We start from the raw sequence: 20,447 nt of genomic DNA, 5'->3' as shown, positions 1-20,447 counted from the left end.
TGTAAGATTGTCCACGTTTCATAAAGCAAAGGTCAAAAAATCCTCTCAAGCCTTAAAGAACACTGCTTCTGTGTATATAGTCAGGGCTTTTGTTGTTTGTTCTGAAGGTCTTAATCTATAACTCCTGCTCTCAGGTATTACTCTAAGGAATATGTTTTGGTTTCTTCTACCCGCATAATCCAAGATTGGGTACCAATCTAAAAGAAACAGGAAATTTGTAGGTCTATAATATGTGATATCCCATCCGGTTTCAGATCTATCTTTGACCAAAAAGAAAAGATGAAAAATGTAGGCAAACATCAAGCTATATATATAAAACTCTAAATATTCACTTATTTTGACATAAAATGAATAACTTCTAGTCTTTGCTTCCATGTAGTTGATACATAACGTTTTTGAGGGCTCACTACATTCCAGGCATTGTTCTCAGCAATTCATAGATATTAACATTCGATTTAATCTTCTTAAACTGAAAAGGCAGTATTAATACTATCCCATTTTACAGGTAAAGAAACTGAGGCTTAGGTTATATAACCTGCCCAGATTCACACAGCCATGGTGGGCAGGATTGGGATGAAGTCCTCAAGTCATCACTGAGCAGTTTGTTTGCTCCCTGACCACATGCTCTGTAAGAGAGGGACTTTCCTCGCATCTCATCTAGAATTATACTGAATATAGGGTCAAATAGATTTATGGATCAATTGAATCTTTCAATTTTACCTGTTTTTTCTGGCATTAGGTAAACATGTAAATTCGCAAAATTCACAATTCATTGGTTTTGTTTTGTTTTGTTTTGTTTTTTCAAAGTAATCTCTATGTCCAAGCTAGGGCTTGAACTCACCGGCTCCACTGAGGGAGCCAGCCAGGTGCCCCTGTTTTCTTATTTTTTAAAGTGTTCCTCTAATAAGTTTGTGTACATATCATAAACTTCAAAAATATAAAAAGCAACAAACTTCCAGGGCTAATTCTACCAGGCACAAATTGTTAATGGAGTTTCACATAAATATTTAGGATTGTGGCAATATTTAAAAATACATATTCTGAATTCAGTAATAAACCATATTTTTTTAACTTGCTTATATCCTGTTGCGTATACTTTTTTTTTTTTAAGTAACCAGTTTGGTGTGCTTTATTCAAGCGAAAACAATACACGGATTGGGGGAGTATAGTGTCTCGCAAGCAGTGCCATGTTGCTCCTGAGAGATTTGGGGCAAAAGCGAGTTTTATAGAGCATTAGAAGAAGCAAATCAAAACAGGGCAAGACTGACTGGGAGACTGAGGATTTCCTTATAACGTTAGTAGGTCCTATTTTCTGGGATAAGCTAGATAACTAAAGCTAAGACAGAAGATTGTAACTGGTGAATGTTGGGTTTCCTTGACAGGTGTTTCCTATAAGTGCAAGCTGACTTAGGTTTATTCTTATTTATTTATTTATTTATTTATCTATCTATCTATCTATCTATCTGATTTAGGTTTAAGATTTGTGATGCGGCCCAGGCCACTGGGGCAATCCCCTCTTTTGATCAATATTCTGGGTTTTTTTTTTTTTCCTTTTACAATGATTTTTATCATGAATATGTTCTTTTGGAATAAACAAATATTGCATTTAAGACTACATGCAAACTTGTTCTGAATAAAAGTGGAAAACGAACCAGGAGCCGCGTAGAAGTAGAGAAAAATAGCAAAGACACCTGCATGCCATGCTAAATGCCTTTCCCCCACAAAGTAACAGGTTAACAAGGAATTTCACGTATCTCATTAGCCTATTCAGTTAAAATAGGTTTTGAATTTGGTAATTGGCTTTCTGTAAACTGAACAATTCCTTCCTTCAGTCCTAAGAAGTAGAATGGGAAGACAGTCTTCAGAGCCCAGCATCATCAAGCCCTTGACTCTCTATTTAACTCTTTGCTCACAAACACAATTGTTCACTATTTGCCAGAAGTCACAGTAGTCCTTCAGCACTCCAGTCAGTCGTACTGAGAACGTTCATCAAAAAAAAAGGTACTAGCACCATTTGGATCCACCGTGTCTTGTTGATGTTGGAGTCAGGTTGGATCTCAGAGTGGAAGACATAGGTTAGGATACTGAAGCCTTGTTCCCTTAGTTGGCTATGTTCATCATCCTGTTTTGTGTGTTCTAGGCAAAGGGAGATCATTCGTCTGTTCACCAGTGGCTGCACACAGGCATTTAAAGCTTTTGAGGGAACACAGTGAAGCAGGGAAACTATTAGAACGACTATAAACAGAATAATATCCAAAGTTTGGAGGGGACTCTGAAGCCACAGTCCCCATTACCCAGACCAACTTATGTCAAATAGATTGACTCCCATTGAAGGAGTCACTTTCTTAAGCCAAGTGGCTTGTTCAGTGATGTCATGTAGCCAAGTGTCAACTTCCCCCGAGGTGTTAACCTAAGTGCAGCAAGTAGTGCTGGCCAAGGCACAGACACCTCCTTGCTCAGCTAAAGGGTGAGCAAGGGCTATCCTATCATCGAGAACAACTTTGGCCAGAGTCTTGGGCAACTATTGCTTTAGCAGCAGATTCTGCAATATCTTCAAGAGTCAAGGAAAGGTTCCTGATCATAGCCTCATTTACACTTATTTCTACTTGGGGGATTAGGGATCTGCCAAAGGAAGTAAATTTGGGATCATGAATACCTCCTGGTAATTTCCATTAAAGTCTGTGGCTCAAGACTAAAAAGGTGACAACCATGGAAGTCAGTAAAATTTAAGGGTCTGTAGACCACATGAGTGGTTTTATTTTAGTTACCTCTGCCTTGGGTCCTTTCCTTTGTACAGAGCTTGGAAGTAAGTTTCCCCAGGTTTGGGACTGTCTTATTGCTTATAACTTAGACCTCCTTATTTTCTATCTAATGTCTGGCCACATTAATCTTAATCTTAGGATTAATCTTAAATCCTTAGGCACCTACAATTGAGGAGGAAAACACTAAGCACTACTTGATGTTTGTTTGTGCATTCAGAGTCAAGTGGGGCTTGAAAGTTCTCTGCTGAATTCAGCTTCTATAAATGGGTAACAAGAATATACCTGTCACTAAAATCTTTTGCCTTTGCATCTTTTGTCTTCTGTCTGAATCAGTCCTACAGTCAGCCCTTCACTTGACTTAGCTAGGGGAAGAACGCAGATGTGGGTGGTGGAGGAAAGGAGTTAGAAAGAAACAAAAGTGGGGCATTTGGGACAAAAGCAAGCAAAGAACTAACTTTTCCCTGTGCAGGGTCAGCAATGCTGGAAGCTGAAAATGGGCAGGGCTCAGGTTGGGGGAGAGATGGGGAAATGGAGTGAGGACCAGTAAGGTGGTTCAGGCCCATTTTTTTAGGCTGAGAACTAGAGGGAAGCGCTTCTTTGTAGGCTTGGCTTAGGGGTCAAGTTTGAATTTCAGATGACTCACTGGGGGTGGGATGAGACCCTTGCCTAAGAGGCCAGGCCTCCAGGAAATTTCAGAGTATGGATTTACTCTTCTCTCTTCCTCCCACTGAAAAGCTGAAGGGGAAAAAAAAGGGTGGTTCTCATGGCCAGAGCCTTTTCCCCTGATGGCCCCTGTGCCTGTCCAAAGGCCTGGAGAGCAAGGGAAGAAGGCGGGGGATGGGGGGGGGGGGGCATCGTGTTCTGCCTGAGCAGATGCCACTGGCCAACTCTGTCCTTCTTCCTTGACTGACTGCAATTTCAAATCGTTTTGTTTCTTTTAATTTTCTTTTAAAAAAAATGTTTCCCCCTTAGGAAAACACTCCCTCATAAACTTTAGTCCAAAGGTGATTTTTTTTTTCCCCTTTTACAGGATGGGGGGCAGGGGTGGAATACCCTGTGACTATTTTTAACACATGTGAGAGAGAAAAGATTATTTTCTCTTGCTTACATATTCTGATATTCCCACCACTGGTAACTGACATTTCCCAAAACTAAAAGTGAAATTTCCCAGTAGGGTCTCAAGTCTAAATAAGATTTATTAGAAAATAAGAATGAAGAAAACAGAGAAGGAGAGAGAGAGGGAGACTATAAGAATTTTTCACAGGATTCTAGTTTTTGTCTCAATAAGAAAAATTTAATTTCTTTAAATTCAATTAAATTTTCATTGAATTCATAAGGAGCATTTTTCCATAATGTTATTGCATGCCTCATTTTTCTTTTTATATCCACAGACTTATGTTTAGATTTGAAACTTAAAGGAATACAACTGAGGGGTGTCTGGTGGCTCAGTCCGTTAAACATCCGACTCCAGCTCAGGTAATGATCTCCAAGTTTGTGAGTTCAAGCCCTGCACTGGGCTCTGTTCTGACCACTCAGAGCCTGGAGCCTGCTTTGGATTCTGTCTCTCTCTCTCTCTCTCAAAAGTAAATAAATATTTTTTAAAAAAATTATGGGTGCCTGGGTAGCTCAGTCGGCTAAGCACCCAACTCTTGGTTTTGGCTCAGGTCATGATCTCACAATTCCTGAGTTCAAGCATCACATCAGGCTCTGTGCTCACAGCATGGAGCCTGCTTGGGACTCTCACTCTCACTCTCTCTCTGCCCCTCCCCTGCTCGCTCTCTCTCTTTCTTTTCTCTCAAAATAAATAAAAGCATAAAAATTTTTAAAAGAATACAACTGAATATAGTTTTTTTCCTCACTAAAGAAGTCAAACAAAACAAAGGCAATTGAAACAATATAGAGTTTGGGCCAACCAATTCAAAGTGACTAGTTGCAAGTCTGCAATGAAAACATTAAGCATCCACTGAACAGAATACCTAATTAGTATTGATCACCAAATAATTCTAAGCATATGTGCTATTCACATAGAAAGGAAGCAATATATTTTCTTAGAAAAATAAAAGCAACAGCACTGTATCTGGACCTCATTAGCATGAGGTAAAGAAAAAAGGTCTGATAAAGTGCAATTCATGGCATTGCCACATTAGAAAACATTATTGGGCAGGACACTTTATTTAGCAGAAACTGTAATAATGTCCAGGGATAAAAAAGAAGATTTGGGAGGAGAGTTGTGCTAGCAAAGAAGTCTGAGTGAGGACAAGAGTAACAGCCTGAAGTTTCCATCTGGGCTTTCTGCCTAAATAAAAAGAACATCTGATGTGTGTGTGTGTGTGTGTGTGTGTGTGTGTGTGTGTGTGTTTGTGCATAATGGCATAATGCTGGGCAATAAAGTTACAGACATTATCTGCAATCCTCTTATTTAACCTAGAAGGCCCAGCTACCTACTGTATTAATATTGTGCTGATTATACAGGTAAGAAGATGGAGGACTGGAGAGACCAGATAACTGACCCAAGATCACCCACATCCTAAATGGCAAAGGTGGCATTCCATCTGGATTCTCTCTCTTCATCCTTCCATCACAGTGATCAGTGAGTGGGGGGTAGAGGGAAACCCCTCCCAGACTCCCCCCAAAAAGTGCACTTGGACAAGCACATTTCAGCCAGCAAGGGCCCCCCCCATCGGCTACTTTCTATTACTCATGTGACCAGAAGAAACCTCAGAGCAGCAAGGTGTTGCTGGCTTTCCTTGCGGAGGGCAGATTTAGATAATGTCATCTCTTTCACCTAGAATCAGATGGAAAGTAGAGGCTATCTCCCAGCATCCAGGCATGCTTAGAAATCTCCAGAGGACTGACCACAGTTTTCAGTTTTGAACTAAAAGTTTTGACCTAATAGAACTGAGGGGAGGTTCACTGCTTAGGAGGAGAACTGACAGAATGGAAGAGAAAAATTCTTAGTTGATTCGTTAGCTGGAACTTGAAATAAAGATGGAGGACAATGTTAATACTTTTACTGTTAAAGCTAATTGAAGAAACCTTGTTTTGTGGAATTTGCTAATTTGTAAATCATTACTATGGCCTGGGGGGAAATCAGGAATAGAGAGACTGAGATTGGGGAGAAGAGACGTCCCCTAGTGGTGACTTTGCAGTAGCTTGATGGTTAAGAAGGACCCAACCTTGGGGAGCACTGAGGAGGAGGAGGAGAGGTTGGGGTGGAGGTGTGCAAAGAGTCTGTGAAGCTGACAGATTCGATTTTGCTGGGATTCACCCTTTCATCTTTTGTCTAAGAACCAAACTTCCAGACCAAGAACATGTTTTATCTGCACTGATTTTCCCCATTAGCCTAAAGTAGACAATGTTCCTGCCCCTTTTTATACATTGCCTTCCCAATATTTACCCTTAGGAATTTGTTGTAGGGATTCAGGGACATAGGCAGACTTCATGGTGCCCAAGGGCAAGTGCTCCCAGGCCCCAGCAGGGACTTGGTCCCAAACTTGAAAGTCATCAGGAGTGAGGCAGAACACCCTCACCATTTCTGCCTTTTGTCTCTATTTCTTTCATCACACCTCTGAACTTTTCACCTCTGCAGACCTACTTTACTGCTCCCATGAACATGTGATCAATGAGGTCACAGAAAAGCTCGGTTTCCATCACCTCAGTTCCAGGAATACTACCCACTGTATCTCATTTCCAAACACGAGAGCAAAAATGTGACTGATCCAATTCGTCAGGTGTTCGTCTTTGAGCCAATCATCATGACTGAGAATGTTGATTTTGAATAGGAAGAGAGTTCCCTCTCTGAGAACGAGGTTTGATATGAGCTAGGCAGGCAGTCTCCTACAGACTCCCTGTGGCTTTCTTTTTTTTTGTTTTCTTTTTTTTTTAAATTTTTTTAAACGTTTATTTATTTTTGAGATAGAGAGAGACAGGGCATGAACGGGGGAGGGTCAGAGAGAGAGGGAGACACAGAATTTGAAACAGGCTCCAGGCTGTGAGCGATCAGCACAGAGCCCGACGCGGGGCTCGAACTCACAGACCGTGAGATCATGACCTGAGCCGAAGTCAGACACTTAACCGACTGAGCCACCCAGGTGCCCCTCCCTGTGGCTTTCTACATCATGTTTTAACTTCTCATATCATGACTGCTAGATTCTCTAAAATACACTTTTTCCCTTTTTCCATGTTAACTGCTACTTACTTCCATTACTTTAAGAATATTAATTAACGTGTCCTCTGCTTTTCCCAGCCCAACTTCACAACTCAAAGAGGCACAACACAAAGAGAACTTTGCTCTTCTGTGAACCCCCACTCCAGTCTCCTTGCCTCTGGATTAAGAGGCAGGAAGGACGCTTGAATTGTTGCGATATAATCAAGTACAGTATATTCTTTTAAAGACAGAAGTGAAAACAATCTCCTTTTTAGGATTACATTAAATATTTGTTTCTTTAATTTTAGAGGTCAGCTGATCCTGTCCATTAAGAAGTAACGATGTTAAGTTCCTTGTCTCATTTGTGGCTGAATTCTCTGTACAGGATTTTTGGTTTTAACACACTGCCTCTCACCCTAGTATATCAGGGTCCAAGGCACAGAATAAGAAAAGGAACAGCAGGAACCTCACCAGCCTATGTCTTAGCTCAGAGTGGGCAACCTTTACTGATGGGGTCCCTCTGGCACATGCATGCCATGCTATCATACAGATGTTTTGAGAGGCAGAATTTTGGATGACCAGGTCTTAGCTGTAGTCTTAGTTGAAGTCTTTCTGAATTCTTGAGAGGTTTTACTCACAAGAAAGGCCAGTGATCCTGTTTGGGATACTGCCCACCTTTATTGCACAATGAAACCTCGTAGGCTGAAAGAGCTGCTACATCAGCTCTTTTAGAGAAATGGGATCTTCTAGAGAAATCACATGCACAAATAACTCTCTCTGGGCCACCATTACCAAATTAAATGGTTGGATAAGAACTAAGTGACTTCCATGACTGCTTGATGCTCTAAAATTCCAGGACAAATATATAAGAAGAACAGGAGAAATTCATCAGATATCAAAACACAAAAGGGATCGATAGGAAGCCCTCAGACTAAATGTAATTTTTTAAAAATCTGGGCATTTTTAAAAATAGCCCAAATAATCAACTGCTTAAGAAGTTTGAGGAAATGCTCTTGTAATCACTGTGGAAGGGAAGAAACAGTCTCAACAATAAATTGTTTTTAAAATTGTGAAATAAAATTCTACATTTTAAATCTTTAAAACACAGGCAAGCTGTTCTTCTCTGCAGCTCATGAAGCTCTTAAACATAGATTACCTCATGGCAACGATAAAATATTTATAACCATTTTATAAATGAGGACACTGGAATTCAAAGGAATGGGACTCAGGCAAAATAACATGCTTGCCCAAATGTCCATCAACTGATGAAAGGATAAAGAAGATGTGGTACATATACAATGGAATATTACTCGGCGATCAAAAAGAATGAAATCTTGCCACTTGCAACAACACGGATAGAACTAGAATGTATTATGCTAAGCAAACTAAGTCAGTCAAAGAAGGAAATATCATATGATTTAACTCGTGTGGAATTTAAGAAACAAAACAGATGAACATTGCGGAAAGGAAGGAAACATAAGATAAAAACAGAGAGGGAGGCAAAGCACAAGAGGCTCTTAAATACAGAGAACAAACAAGGTTGCTGGTGGGGTATAGGTTGGGAGGAATGGGCTAAATGTGTGATGGCATTAAGGAGGTCACTTGTTGGCATGAGCACTGGGTGTTACATGTAAGTGACGAATCACTAAATTCTACTCCTGAAACCAATATTATACTACATGTTAACTAACTTGGATTGAAAAAATAATAATAGCATGCTCATGAGATTATAATCCAAAGCTTCAATAGGTGGACAGAAATGGAATTTTCTGATATCAAGAGAAACTTTATTTTGTCTAATGACCATACCCTCATTTTTATTCTTTTTAAAAAGGCTAATCTCCATTTAACAAATGATAAGACAGGAGTGTTTGGCTAACTCAGTCAGTGGAGCATGTGATTCTTGATCTCTGGGTTGTAAGTTCAAGCCCCATGTTGGGTGTAGAGATTGCTTAAAAATAAAAATCTTTTTTTTTTTTTTTTTTTTTAAAGGGGATCCTGACTGGCTCAGTTGGTATAACATGTGACTCATGATCTTGGGGTTGTGAGTTCAAGCCCCACATTGAATGTGGAGATTACTTTTAAAAAATTTAAATTAAAAAAAAATTTAAATGCTAAAATAATTTTGCAAATCAAAAATGATATACAGTTATTAAATTATGCAGTTTTATGCTTACATATTTAAAAATATGAATAAATTTATTTCCCACCAAAACTGATATCAAATAGACTCACCTAATTTTATTTTTTATTAAAAAATTTTTTTTTAACATTTATTTATTTTTGAGAGACAGTATGAGTGGGGGAGGGGCAGAGAGAGAGGGAGACAGAATCTGAAGCAGGCTCCAGGCTCCGAGCTGTCAGCACAGCACCTGACACGGCACTCGAACCCACGAACTGTAAGTTCATGACCTGAGCCAAAGTCAAGACGCTTAATCGACTGGGCCACCCAGGTACCCCAGAGACTCACCTAATTTTAAAAGCTGAAAATTTTTCTTCATATTTGGCAATTAAAAAAATTCTATTTAAGAACGTGTGCTTGTGTGTGTGTGTTGTGTTTCTCTGTGTGTGAGTGTGTCCGTCTAATTGTCTTGATGGGGCTAAGTGTAACTGCCACTAAAGCAATGAAGAAAGATTTGGCATTCTTATATAAGAAAACATGGTCAGTTTTAAAAAATGGGAATATCCCTATGTACTTACTTCCTCCTGAAGGACTTCTGAAGGAGCCATGAGACATAAAAAGTGTGTTACTTCAGGCAGCATTTCCAAAAGTGTAGTATGGTAGATAATTTCATAGTGCATATGAATAAACATTTGTATTTGAATAACTATGCATTTTTTACTGCCTCACCCCCCAAACACTCTGCCTTGGGATCACTCGTTTTACTCACAGAATTTATTTGGCTCCTAGGGGCACCTGGGTGGCTCAGTCAGTTGAGCAGCTGATTTCAGCTCAGGTCACGATCTCGTGGTTTGTGGGTTTGAGCCCCGCATCAGGCTCTGTGCTGACAACTCGAAGCCTGGAGCCTGCTTCAGATTCTGTGTCTCCCTCTCTCTCTCTGCCCCTCCCCCACTTGTACTCTGTTTTTACTCAAACATAAATAAATATTTTTAAAAATTAAAGAAAAAAAAGAAAAAAAAGAATTTATTTGGCTCCTCATGTTTGCCACCAGCATCCCAGGCTCGGAAGGTCATCCTCCTTTTCCCCACTCAGCTCTGCATTGTCTTTTCTGACCCCATCTCCCCGTCCTCCCTAACTGCAGGAACCCCTACCTGAGCCCTCTGCAACTCACCGTAAATCATCCAAACCCAATCTAGAGAAGCAAGTCTAGCTGTCTGTCTCATAAAGCAAAGCCATTCCCTGTTAACCAAGAGTTAAAGGTGACAGTAAAGGGCTTGCTTTCTATTTCGGTTATTTTTTGCTATAGAACAAATTACCCCAAACTTAGTGGCTTAAAATGACAACCACTCTGTTTGCCTTCTAGCTTCTGTGGGTTGACAGCTCAACCAGCAGTTCTGTTGGTCTCCCTTGGCATCTTCCAAAGGATGGCTGTAGCTGGAGGCATCTGGGCCCCTCCCTCCCCCCAGGAGGCCAGCAGGCTGAGCATCCTTCCTCACCATGCAGGGCACAGGTACGTAGTTTGGGGCTCCCAAAAGAGACAGAAAATGGAAACCTCCAGGCCTTCTTAAGGCTTAATGTGAGAGCTGGCATACCATCCCTGTTCCATCTTCTATTACTTAAGTAGTCCCAGAACCAGCCCATAATCAAAGTGAAGGGAAATAAATTCCACCTCTGAGGTAGGGGAGGTGGTGACAAAGAATTTGCAGACATCTTTAATTCGCAACAATTTCTCAAACAAGAGAGTTCCTTTTAGTTTCTATGTAGAACAAGTGCTTTGAGGTTTCAAAACCTATTCATTATCCTTTGGAATAAACTTTAATTCCTTGGGTATAAAAAGTAGGCTATTTCCCCAAAGCAGGGAAACACTGAGGTTAAGAGCTGGTTCAGACAGACAGTAAGTGATTATAAAGTGATATACACATAACATACACTACTTGCCTTTCAAACAACACTCTGAAATCAAGTTTAACAATCATAAACCATAGAGCACATAGATGTACTCACATTCTCTACTTTCTTAGATATTAAAATTCATTTTCTGATCAGTAAAGACATTTCTGTCCACACTTTTAAGTTAAAAAACAGACTATAATTGGGTGCCTGGGTGGCTCAGTTGGTTAAGTGTCTGACTTCTGCTCAGGTCATGATCTCAGGGTTTGTGAGTTCAAGCCCCTTGTTGGGCTCTATGCTGACAGCTCGGAGCCTGGAGCCTGCTTCAGATTCTATGTCTCCCTCTCTCTCTCTGTCCCTACCCCACTTGTGCTCTGTCTCTCTCTGCCTCAAAAAAATAAATAAAACATTTAAAAAATTTAAAAACAGACTATAATTTATAAGAAGTATCAATAAATTGGTTACAAATGAGGTTTTTTTCCCCCCATCCCAAATGCATCTAAGCAAATAAAGAGCACAGTTTAAATTAACCTACCATGGGAGGGTCGTCTGGGTGGCTCAGTCGGTTGAGTGTCAGACTTCGGTTCAGGTTATGATCTCATGCTCTGTGAGTCCGAGCCCCACGTTGGGCTCTGTGCTGACAGCTCAGAGCCCGGAACCTGCTTCGGATTCTGTGTCTCCCTCTCTCTCTGCCCCTCCCCCGCTCGTGCTCGCTCTCTCTCTCTCTCTCTGTCAAAAATAAACATTAAAAAAATTTTAAATTAACCTACCTGGGAACCTTTCCTGCTTTAATTTAATCTCCTGTACCTCTGAAACATTTTCCCAGAGTATTAAGACACTTTCAGAATAGGTGCCTCTATTTCTGTTTATTTCACAATCTCCCCCTTCTTTTCTCCTTTTTATTTAATCAAAATGTATGCATTTATTTAAGGTAATTAAAGAGAATCTACAAGAGGGAAGCAGTTGTGTGAACAATTTAAAAATCGCTCACATTCAATTTGGTAAATAGACTGTACTTATATTTGGAATGGCTGTATGAAGATGTTTTTCGAGTCAAATCTTTTAGCTGTATGGGGAAAACTGCCAATTTTGCTCGACTGCTCCTGAGTGGTTACTCCCTGCAATTCTACTTATGATAGAAGTAGATGCTGAGAGAATTGCCTTTCCCTTTGGCCTCTTCTGTGACTCGTCTAGGACTGGGCTTGACAAATGTTTGGGTTCAAAGGGCTTTTCTCTTTGAAAAGCAAATAGAAGGAGTGGAGATGTGAAGAGTGCAAGTAATTAAGTAGGAATATATTGTCAATTTACTGGAATTTACTTTACAGACTTGGTGGTCATTTTCTACCCATGTCATCACTCATTGACTGTATTTGTTATTGCATGTGCAAAATGTTGTACTGAAGTAAACAGACGGAAAACAGCCTACTGGTTACTTACAGGGATGTGGGAGTTTCGCCAGCCCAGACATTTATCTATAACAACACAGTAGGAGTTCTTTACCTCAGAGCTTTATGAAGATAACAAAAAGAGTAACTGTGTGGTAATGATTGAACAGACAGGGCAGAATAAGAAGTACATGCATTTTACAATACCTGGCTTACATGTGACTACAAAGATATTAATTTTCAATAAAATTACTTCACTCTCATAAAAATCTTATCCAATTATACAACGGAATAATCCCATCACTGGGTGGATTCGTCTTCCCATATTATCCAAATTCTCCTGTCCTCTACAGGGGAGCTGCCTCCAGGGTAGTTCTTGGGAAGCAGCTTTAGGAATTCAATTTAGGGAAGCTTATTTTGGGGAGGAAAATGTCCAAGACTTTGATACTCATGGGAAAAGATGTGAATTCCTGCCCCTCATTTCTAGCTCCAGGGGAATTGGCTTCCTGTTTGCACCAAGCTCTAATCAGCCTTCTTCCCCCACTCGTTCTGAAACTGTCCAGCTGCACAGATGAGAGGGAAGTTTTATTTTTCTCCTGTAGCACAATTGGGGGCCGGGCTGAAAAGAGATTTCCTCCACGAGCAGAAAGAGGATGCGGGATATTTGTTTGAAACCCTTACTTTCTCCATCCGCGATCCACCCACAGCCGCAAAGCCTGGAGGTAAGGATTTAACCACCAGACAGGCAAGAGCAAATGGGCCATGACGTCATCAACATCCGCCCACCGCGCGCTGGAGGTTGACAAGGTCATGGGGGCAGAGCTGTAAGTGTTTAACTTGGTACAGTCCTCGCACAGTACTTCTCCTTCGACGACAGGGCTTCATAGGTAAGCATAACATATCCTAGGAGAAAAAAATGACACACACAGGCCAAAGCGAAAACAGTTAAACACAAAATCTGTAAATCGCCTCCTTAGAGAGAAGTAGCCTGGAAGTTTCCAAATATCATAGAAAAAAAAATCTATTTTTTATTAAAAAAATTTTTTTTTCCAACGTTTATTTGTTTTTGAGCCAGAGAGAGACAAAGCATGAACAGGGGAGGGGCAGAGAGAGAGGGAGACACAGAATCTGAAACAGGCTGCAGGCTCTGAGTAGTCAGCACAGAGCCCGACACGGGGCTCGAACTCACGGGGCCGTGAGATCATGACCTGAGCCGAAGTCGGACGCCCAACCGACCAAGCCACCCAGGCGCCCCAGAAAAGAAAAAAAAAAAAAAAAAAATCTTAAAATACGGAGCAAACATCCAGCATGGTTTCAAGTGACAAATCAAAGAATAAAATACTAGTAAATTTTTCTAAATTAGTTGCTAAATTACTGAAATCCGTTTGTGAAAAAAATTCTGAGATTTAAACTAAGATGAACACTGAAGTTACTTAAAAAATAAAGTGAGAATAAAAGTGGACTAGGGCTGTTAAGCCTCAAAACTAGATGGTCGAGGGGCGTCTGGGTGGCCCAGTCGGTTAAGCCTCCCACTTTGGCTCAGGTCATGATGTCGAGGTTCATGAGTTCAAGCTCTGTGTCAAGCAGACTCTGTGCTGACAGCTCGGAGCTTGGAGCCTGCTTCAGACTCTGTGTCTCCTCCTCTCGCTGCCCCTCCCCCGCTCACGCTCTGTCTCTGTCTCTCAAAAATGAATAAACGTTAAAAACAAACAAGCAAAACTGGATGGTCGTAAACACTGACCAATGGAGGGAGGAGGTGCTTTACATTCTAAATTCTGCCCTAAACATGGCTAAAATTTTCCAAGAAAATATACTTTTCTATAAATTTTGTTTGGCATAATAGAATATTTAAAAAACCCCAACATATTATTGTTACATATTTGGAAACTTCTGTATACAATCCCTTCTTAATGTATAAGGCACGATAAAGCCATCTTAAATATTCAGAAACAGATTTATACTTTTAAAAAGAACTGATAGGCACGCCTGGGTGGCTCAGTCTGTTAAGCATCCGACTTGGGTCATGATCTCCTGGTTTGTGGGTTTGAGCCCTGCATTGGGCTCTATGCTGACAGCTCAGAGCCTGGAGCCTGCTTCGGATTCTGTGTGTGTATATCTCGCTCTCTGCCCCTCCCCTGCTCACACTCTATCTTTCAGAAATAGTAAATAAACATTAAAAAAAAAAAAAAGAACCAATAAAGCTCTAGCAGAAGGAGGCATGATTAGAAAGTCAACATGTCAGTTTAAGGTAATTGAATGCAGTTTAGTGTGCATTGGTAGAATACCTATATGTTTGGCTTATGCTGTCGTTTTCTGAGGATTCTAGAACCCTGGGCATTCACTGGAATCAGCTGCCTATTAGTAGGTATGCAACATTCTCCAAGTTCTGTGAGCAAAGCACTGAGGAAGCTTTTTTGATCTGCTTTTCTAGATTTGATGACACCTCCAACCCTATCAAAGTGCTTGAACATTTTTCCCTCTCATCATTGATTGACCTTTATCTGTATTTTTCTTGTTCTGCAGATAAATACAAAGTGGTTAAAAGATACTAATTTTAATTTCACCTTTTATTTTTGTACTAAGGTTTTTTGTTTGTTGTAGTGATACTATGCCAAAGTGATTGTATTGTCATTTTAAGAAGGTTACTTAAGCAGTTATCCAACATTTTGCATTATATTTGGTTAAAACAGAACATTAAGACAAAACCTACTGGTTGTATAAAGGAAAAGATATACCTCCAACATATGTGTGTGTGTGTATGTATATATGCGTGTGCATATATATGTGTGTATGTGTATATATATATGCTAAAGTGTATACAAATTGGTCTTTACTTTAACACCTTAATACTTATGTTTATTCCTATCAGATATCATGGTCAAGCAAGATGCATTGCCCTAAAAATTTGAACACACAGTTGCAAAATTCTGATACTTCCATCTATTATGCCTATAAGAAAACTCCCCTTCATTACTGTGTATGTGTAAAATACGGAGCTAATTCAGTAACAAGTATTTTCTGCAGCCTTTACATACATTTCTGCATAATGAGATGTCTTAATGTACTTACTATAACTAGAAACTATGCATATTACTAGAAATTATGTCTTGGTTTTGCAGCTTCAAATACAACTCTCGGCCTCGCAGCCTCTAACAACGAGCACTAAAATTGCAAGTAACAGTTAGAGCCCTGAGCCCCTTAGAGAAGCATTCCTTAAAGTTCCTTCTGTGGACAGCAGTGAGACCTGTGTGAAGCCTGTTTCAAAGAGTAGGGAGAGGAGGTAGGATTCCTTGTTAAAAACATTTGGGAAACATTTTATATCCTCCCTGTTGGAGATTCACAACATACATTAACATATTAAAGACTCTTACATTTATGCTCAATTGATTTTCAACAAAGGTGCCAAGGCAATTCAATAGGGAAAGGATAGTGATTTCAACAAATGGTGCTGGGACAATTGGATATCCACATGCAGAAAGATATATTTAAACTCCTACCTCCCATCACACTCAAAATTTAACCCAAAATGAATCATTCATCTAAATGTAAGAGATAAATTATAAAACTCTTAGAAGAAACATAGGACAAAATCGTCATGACTTTAATAAATATGACAAAAAAGCACAGCAATAAAAGAAAAAAATGGACAAATTGAAATTTATCAAAATTAAGAATATTTGGGGCACCTGGGTTGAGCATCTGACTTCAACTCAGATGGTGATCTCGCTGTTCCTGAGTTCGAGCCCGGTGTCAGGCTCTGTGCGGACAGCTCAGAGCCTAGAGCCGGCTTTGGATTCTGTGTCTCCCTCTGTCTCTGTCCCTCCCCTGCTTGCACTCTGTCTCTCTCTTTCAAAAATAAACACTAAAAAGTTTTTTAAATGGAAGATATTTGTGCTTACAAAGACACCATTAAGAAAGTAAAAAGATATGCCACAGAAGAAGATATTTGCAAACCATATTGGATTAAGGTCTTGTATCCAGACTATAAGGAATCCTTGCAACACAATAATAAAAGGAAATAACCCATTTTTAAAATGGGCAAAACATTCCAATAAACACTTAAGCAAAGAAGATATATGAATGGCCAATAAACACATGAAAAGCTACTCAGTATTATTCACCATCAGGAAATCAAATCAAAACTACGGCTGAGATACCACCATGTACCACTACGATGACTAGTTGGTGAAGATGTGAGGAGATCGGAACTCATGCACTGCAGGCGGGAATGCAAAATAGTACAGCCACTTTGCAAAAACAGTTTGGGGGGTTCTTAAAAAGTTAAACTTACCATGTCATTCACAACTTCAACCCTAAGTATACACCCAGTAAGTAAACATATAAAAATATATGTCCACACCAAGTCTTGTACATGAATGGTCAGTAGCATTATTCACAGTAGCCAAAATTCATAATGGAAACAATCCAAATGCCCATAAACTTATGAATGGATAAAAAAAAATTGAGGTATATCCATATGAAACACTACTTGTCAATAAAAAGAAATGAAGTACTAGCATATGCTGCAAAATGGATGAGCCTCAAAAACATTATGCTTAGTGAAAGAAGCTAGACACAAAAAACAAATATTGTATGAGTCCATTTATGTACAATTTCCAGAAGAGGCAAATCTATAAAGACAGAAAATAAATTAGTGGTTGCCTAGGGCTGGAGGTAGGAATTCAAAGTAATGACAAATGAGAACAAGGGATACTTTTGAGGTGATGAAAATTTGGTTAGAATTGTTTATATAAGGAAGGAGAAGAGGAGTTTTTAAAAGAAGCATTAACAAGATATACTCTGCAAATAAGTATTTGGTACTTTTTGTCAAAGAGAGAAATGATTGTGGGAATGAGAAATGGATAAAGGATTTATTATATCCAGTTGGCTACTTTGTGAAGAATTTCTTATAACCATATTAACAAAGAACTACTACAACCATATATCTATATGGAACACCATTGGATTATGAAATGGAACAGGGAATGTTATTTGTCCTTTGTCTTTGTTCCAAATATATGCAGATAATATTAATGAGCCCAAAAGATACCAGCTGGAATTTCAGAAGTGTTGTTTTTCACTTTTGGAAAGTGAATATAAACTTTTGATGGAATTATTTTAGGGGCATGCCAGCTAGAAGGCCAAAAAAAAACCATTTTTAAACACCATTTTATATAAATTTTGCATTAATCTATTCATAGTCACTTGTAACTAGAATATTCTTTTAAACAAAAGTTTGTATTGAACTAAAAAACGAAAATCATCCAAGATTAAACTTGTTTAAGCAAGAGGAGAAAACTCCCCTTGTTAACACAAGGGGAGAAGGCAAGAACTTTTTGATGATCTCTGAAATCTGAATTTGTGTTCCAAGTACACATGTAAACTACAGCTAAATAACATGCTTATGACAGAAGAACAAGCCAAAAAGCCTGCAGGTAGGAACCCCAGTCCACTTTGGAAAGCCAAAATACCCCCTTTCTCCCATCCATCCCCATCCAGGTCAATCTGATTTTTGTCTGTAATTTCACTTTTGTTGATACCAACACTTGTCTATAAAGTTTGGGTTTCAACTCTATGTTGCAAATTCTACTTCCACTTCTTTTTTTTTTTTTTAATTTTTTTTAACGTTTATTTATTTTTGAGACAGAGAGAGACAGAGCATGAACGGGGGAGGGGCAGAGAGAGAGGGAGACACAGAATCGGAAGCAGGCTCCAGGCTCTGAGCCATCAGCCCAGAGCCCGATGCGGGGCTCGAACTCACGGACCGCGAGATCGTGACCTGAGCTGAAGTCAGACGCTCAACCGACTGCGCCACCCAGGTGCCCCTCTACTTCCACTTCTTACTGGCTTTTTTAATGCTAGTTTTAAGGCTTTCCCCCCTCAAAACCAGGCATTCCTCTGATGGTATCACATCGTCATATATTCTTCATACCTCTTTATGTTGACTGCATCTTGTTTTCTCAAAAACAGTTTTGCAATTTCTGATGTGCGTTTGCTGTTTTCTGAATTAAAGAGTAAAATATTTTTGACTCCTACTTATAAACAGAATACCTTAAGTTAACTCCAGGTTGTGTGAAGAGTTGAGGATGTGACAGAGCTAGATGGAGAAGTCTGGCAAACACTTTTTCCTTTGAAGGATGGGATAGAACTTATTTGTAAGGGCACTCTGCCCCCTGATAGAAGTCACCTCTATGTGCCTCTTGAATCTGGGTACTATGACAAAAGCAGGACCCCTGTCAAGACTTCGTCCATATTTATGTGTCACTTCATTAGCTTAAAACGATCTTTATTCTCACTTGCTGGATCCAAGCATTGTTAAGTACTTAACAATTGTTTTAAATAATTTTAGTAACAATTATGTAATCACCTTCACAGAATGTAGAGAAAAATGAGAAAAGTAATCATGCTTTGTTCTACTACCCTAATGCAACCTTTGTTAGCATTTTAATATGTTTCCTTCCTTTTTCTATCGGCTCTTTTTTGCAGAATTATAATCATAATCTACTTAAAGTTTGGGGTTCTGTTCTATATAATAAGATTCTGGTTACTAAATGTTCTTCATAATCCTAGTGCTCTGCATAATACAATATACTTGATGATCTTGGATTTTTTGACATTTAAAAAAACAGACAATACTGTGATGAGCATTTTTCTGCATATACTCTATCAATATTTGGGGTTTAATAATTATCTTTAATGAATCTTAAAGACTCAAGCCCTCCAAGACTCAAGCAGTACAGCAGAATGGCACTCCAGGAGGAAGTCCATAGTGACGATGGATGCCAACTTTCTCCTAGAAATTTGCGCTGATTTAAGAAAAAAATTTTAATGGGATTAAGAATCAGATTTGGGGTGCTTGGGTGGCTTGGTTGGTGGTGCATCCAACTCTTGATTTTGGCTCAGGTCATCATCCCAGGGTCATGGGATCAAGCCCCGTGTCAGGCTCCACACTGAATATGGAGCCTGCTTGAGATTCTTTCTCTCTCTCCCTCTGCCTCTCTCCCCTGCTTGCGAGCTCTCTCTCTCTCTCTCTCTCTCTCTCTCTCTCTCTCTCTCAATCTCTCAAATTAAAAAAAAAATTTTTTTTAAGGAATCAGATTTGTAGTTTGTTTAAGTCAGCAACCACTCAGAATTACATACAAAAGAGAAAAGATGAAAAAAAAAACATCAAAGGGAGGAGCAGAGGGCCTTGAAATTCATTTCTTCCAAGTTTATCAGGGAGGGTATCCTACCACCAGAGAGCAAGTAGAAATGTTCACATTTGTTCAATGAGATATCCAAAGGAATGCACCTTTGTTAGCTAATAACAGACTCCTGTGGACTTGACATCTGCTACTTCCAAGGTCGAAAATAGGTACTTTGACTTAAATGGGAACAAAAAGAAAATTAGAATCTAAAAACCTTTTGTTCTTAATAACAAATAGTTTTCATGGGGTGCCTGGCTGGTTTATCTGGTAGGGCATGAGACCCTTGATCTTAGGATCATGAGTTTGAGCCCCATGTTGGGTGCAGAGATTACTTAAAAATGAATAAATAAATAAATAAAACAAAACAAAACTTTGAAAAAATAGTTTACATTTTATCTTTATTAAAAAACGAAGGCAGTGCTACTCAAGATTACATGCTGCAGTATTTTCATAGATTGAAATGGTTGATAAGCTCCAAGTTGGTTTCTTCAGTCTCATTCTTCATTGCTTCCTCCCAAATAGTGTATTTCATTGTTAATATAAAAGTGCACTGTTGTACTCTCAAAAGAACTTGGCAGTTCATAAATAAAAGAATAGGGGAAAAAGTATGCAAATCTTTGCCAACCTCCAAGTCCCTTCAGGTTAATTTAACTGTCACACGTAATTTCCCAGGAAAGAAAGCAGCCTATGTCCATGAACCAGCCAGTTAACTCATCTGCACTTGCATCAAGCATTTAAGTCCTGTGTAATTTTTTCACCACGATATGATTTACTGTGACAAAAGCATTGATGAGGTCAGGAACCACATTTTGCTCAAACTGACTATTCAGTAACTGTAGGCAAATCTTGAAGCATCCTGCAGCAAGTAACAGGTCCTTCATCCCAACATCACAAAACACCAGCATTAGATAATTAAATTTCCCACACCTATAACATGATTCTTAACAATTCAGT

This window comes from Neofelis nebulosa, chromosome 14, assembly GCF_028018385.1.
Source record: "Neofelis nebulosa isolate mNeoNeb1 chromosome 14, mNeoNeb1.pri, whole genome shotgun sequence".
In the NCBI taxonomy this organism is placed as follows: Eukaryota; Metazoa; Chordata; class Mammalia; order Carnivora; family Felidae; genus Neofelis; species Neofelis nebulosa.
Note: the sequence above shows the minus strand (reverse complement) of the source record.